The sequence below is a fragment of the Coregonus lavaretus genome (assembly GCF_964263955.1).
Source record: "Coregonus lavaretus genome assembly, chromosome: 11".
Taxonomy (NCBI): domain Eukaryota; kingdom Metazoa; phylum Chordata; class Actinopteri; order Salmoniformes; family Salmonidae; genus Coregonus; species Coregonus lavaretus.
In genome coordinates, this window is record NC_139998.1 from 45,858,791 (window position 1) to 45,863,407 (window position 4,617).

Here is a 4,617-nt window from a genome sequence, read left to right on the forward strand (position 1 = left end):
TTCTGTGACTAGGTCCTCTTGTGTTACTGGGTTTTGGCAGACCTCTTTTATATCGTCAAGGACAGGGTCAGCCTGTTCCATAAGCAACCAAAAGTCAGTTACACACATTTGATTTCTTACATGTAAAGCAAGAATTTAAGCAAGAAATCAATCATTGCACTGCTGTGCAAATCAAACAAACTTCTGAAAGCGCAGAATGGAAATATAAATATAAATCTTGCAATGATTGAATTACAGACAGAATTATGGTCTATGTTCCAAAGACGTAGTCATAATTGATATACTGTACTAACAAGATATTTATTTGCTGGGATTAGGAATAATCTCTGGATTTTTGGATCAGATCAAAACCCCTTACCAAATTGGTCATCTTGATGTAGAACAGACTGTAGGTGTCTTCTGTAGGTGTCTTCACGACCAGGAGAGGGCTCTAAGGTCCGACTCCTCCTTTGTCAAAGAGCTGATCTTCCCACTCTCATGGTCGTGCTCCACAACCTAAATCATGAACACAACGGCATGACCGTGGAATGGCTATAGCAACCAGACAGTCAGCGACGTAAACATCACGTGGTCTGCAAAACGCATCATCATACTGTGACACTTTATGTATTTTTAAAGTTCTATATCTTGAAAACTTGATTTTGGGACTGTATAAACAGTGGACTAATGAAACAAATACCAAAAGCTGTTTTGGAGTGGAATATTTATTTGAATGGTTCTTAATATTCTCTACAATATCAATGTGTCCACAGCATTATCCAATTACCAAAATGAATCTGGATTAAGTCCCCTCCATAATCTTAATATATATATATATATCTTCCCAGAACTCAATCCCATTCCTCATAATTGAATATGATAGGATATGATTATGGCCTGCTTCTTCTTTGCTTTCCCAAGAGAGACATTAAAGTCCTCTGTTTAGCTGAATGCATCTGGCCTGGCTGGCCCTGAACAGATTGGATAGTTCCCATCAGTCATCTTCTGTGGGCCTCCCAGAAAGCCAAGTCAGTGTTTAGGGGAAAACTGGGAGTGTCCCTCAAAATCATTTTTTTTACATTTTACATTTTAGTCATTTAGCAGACGCTCTTATCCAGAGCGATTTACAGTCAAATCAAAATCAAATCAAATCAAATCAAATTTTATTGGTCGCACACACATATTTAGCAGATGTTATTGCGGGTGTAGCGAAATGCTTGTGTTCCTAGCTCCCACAGTGCAGTAATATCTAACAATACACAACAATACACACAAATCTAAAAGTAAAAGAATGGAATGAAGAAACATATACGTTTTAGTCAGCACTTAGAACAGGGATACATTTAATCAGCATGCGGGCCAGATGACTTACCCCAGTCATCTCCTCATATGTTCACCCCAATAGTGGACACTTTCAGCCACACCCTCTGCTTGTGTCTTCCCTGGCTCCTGCCTGACACCTCTTGGTCCTTCCTGTACACACACACAATTGAGAAGAAACTGAAAGTCAACACACATGCAACTGGTGCACATGGCCAAATTCACAAAAATGGTCTGTGCCCTTGAGCAAGGCACTTTAACCCTAATTGGTCCTGTAAGTCGCTCTGGATAAGAGCGACTGCTAAATTACTAAAATGTAAATGTAATTACTTTCAAGAAGTGGCCTACTTTTCACAATGTACAGTAAATAGTAGAGATAAAAGTTATTAAATTCTATAAAATAATACTTTGCTCTTATTGGTTAATAATATTTAACCTATTTTTGAGGTTTAGTGAATAACAACCAATGCAGTAAATACAATATTTATGTTTTGATTTTGGCTAAGATTCTCCTAGTCATGTGTGTTTGCCTAAACAACTTCTGCATTCAGAAACACCTGATGAGATGTTGATTTTAAGACTTTCAGTGCCAGTTTCGCGAAAACAGAGTATTTTAAATGCAGTAATAATTCGACATTAAACTGGTTATGGCAGTAGGCGGATTATGCTATAGTCATGTAAACAAACCCCTTACTCTGCTTATTTTATTGGCTAAGGTCAAAATCGAAGTAACCATACGCCGATTAAAACACCTGAGTTAGTTGTGTTCGAATACCCATACTAACATACTTAATGAGTATATACTACATATTATAAGTTCATTTTAGTATACTGTAAACGAACGGTATCCTTTCAGTTGAGTGTACTTTTATTTTAATCAGTTGAGTGTACTAGCGCTTCGCCTGTCTACCGGAAGTTGATGCTGTTGGTATGCAACTTCTTTCTAGCTTGTTAGCATAACAAATTACTAGCTAGACATTTTACGACTTCATTAACAATGTCCATTGAGAACGTACAATGACTATACCACGTAGCTAAGCTAAGAATGACGTCAATAAACAAGTCAATAAACGTTGGGTAGTTAGTTTGATAGTATATAGTTAATAGAACAGGGATAGAACAGTTAATAGAACAGTTACCCCCCCCCCAAAAAAAAAAAAAAAAATTGTAAAGTGGTTATCCCACTGGCTATAGGGTGAACGCACCAATTGGTGAGTCGCTCTGGATAAGAGCGTCTGCTAAATGACGTAAATGTGCCCTTGAGCAAGGCACTTAACCCTAATTGCTCCTGTAAGTCGCTCTGGATAAGAGCGTCTGCTAAATGACTAAAATGTAAATGTAAATGTAAGTTCAACGTATAAGTAGCCAACTAACGTTAGGTAGCTAGCTAACATACCGAAACATAAAAGCAACTGCTGTAATGATATCCTATGCGGATCATAAGGCTAGCGTAGTTGACAAATTATCAGCCAACGTAACGTAATTTATTTGAAAAGTCATTACTTTATTACATTGCTCAGCATTTCTTAAGATTTGTTTATCAGAGTGCCAACAGGATAAACGGGATTATTAGGTAGGGAAATCGTTCTTCTGGCAATGCATGTAAACATTTTAATCTAATTATTATTATATTAATCTGACTATCCACAATAATCGCATTATTTTACGCATGTAACCTTACTCACTTTAGAATATCCACTGATATAGTAGTTCAGGACTAATCTTAATCTTTGTCCCGGAAAGGGTCCCTCAAAGACCAGTAATTTATACATTTGAACTAAATAGATAAAATGTCAGCCTCTTCTAAATAACCTACTAGTTTGTAAAGCATTCAGGTAGTAGTATTCAGTAATACTATGCATGCTAACTGGCAGAAGTAATGGAAAAATACCTTTGAGAAGACAACTTAACATCCATTTACTCAATTACTTTCCAGAAGAAACTAGAAACAAATTTCAGCAGCCCCATGCTACTTAGAATGGACACAGTCCCTTAGCTCTCTAGTTGGAGGACAGCCAGACAGTCTTGACAGTTCCTTGGCTTGGAGCTGGACAGCTCGCAGCTGCCTTGCAAGCCTCTTTGTCTGTCTCCATAATTATGTACTGTCTCTATTATGACGTGCTGTTTGCCACTGTGGCGTTACTCGCCTACTCTTGCTAATAACCTGCAAGGACAGGTCGCTGGTTCTAATCCCCGAGCCGACTAGGTGAAAAATCTGTTGATGTGCCCTTGAGCAAGGCGCTTAACCCTAATTGCTCCTGTAAGTCGCTCTGGATAAGAGCGTCTGCTAAATGAATAAAAATGTAAAAAAAAATAAAATAAAAAAATACTCAGCCATTGTTGTAGTAGTCTTGGTTACAGGGATATGCATACATGCGCATCACCATAACGGAAATTTAACACGTTCATATCACATTACATCTCCCCTTTTAAGTATAATGTCCCCATTTTCACATTACAGAGACATGTTTCATTTTCAGGTTAAAGTTAACACATTTCTTAGTCAGAAATAATAACAACACATTTCCCGGTGTCTTTCAGTAACAGAAAAAAACTATTCCCTGTTTTTCTGTCTTCTTCCTTTGTTCTTTGAATACTGTTAACTACAGTCGGCTCCGAAATTATTGACATCCTTCAATTACTTGATAAAGATTAGCAATAATGACTATAAAATAATTAATTAAAATAATGTGCTATATTGTATGCTCCCAAAGATTTTGTTTAACAAGTAAAACTATTTCCCCCCCAAAAATGCAGGGGTCAAAATTATTGACACCCCTAAAGATTATTAGAAATAAATGAGTCAAAAGTTTCCAAAATGACACAATACATTATTTACCATTAATTTCTGTTGGGCACAAAATCATCTGAAACACAACCAAAACGAACTGCAAATGCATCCAACCAGTCTGTAGGGTCACAAGCTTGATGTAGTCATTACGTGCAAGGAATATGGGACCAAATACTCAATTTTTGACTACTTTATTATAAGAATCTTTAGGGGTGTCAAAAATGTGTCCCCTACCTTTTTAAGAAAAAAGTATTACTTGTTAAACAAAATCTCTTTCTCTGAGCAATTGTATTACTATAAAATATTGTAATTTCCCAATTTGTTTGAGCATACAATATAGCTCAGTATTTGAATTATTTATTTTATACAGTCATTATTGCTCATCTTTATCAAGGGTGTTAATAATTTCGGACCCCACTGTATGTAAAGTCTTTAGGCCTAGGGTATTGGGTAGACTGCCAAAAACCATTTTTAAATTTCCAAGCGAGAAGGTGGCTTTACAATTCGTCCAGATCTTTTGACCACAG

At 36.8% G+C, this 4,617-nt stretch overlaps 1 long non-coding RNA gene across 1 annotated transcript; it reads right to left on the reverse strand.

Annotated features, from left to right (window-relative positions):
- Positions 1-447: 447 nt before the first annotated feature.
- On the reverse strand, positions 448-3,269 carry LOC311137783. Its single transcript, XR_014613979.1, has 3 exons — positions 3,191-3,269; positions 1,352-1,452; positions 448-495 (listed from the first exon to the last, which is right to left on the reverse strand). It is a non-coding gene; the product is annotated as an uncharacterized lncRNA (long non-coding RNA).
- Positions 3,270-4,617: the final 1,348 nt, after the last annotated feature.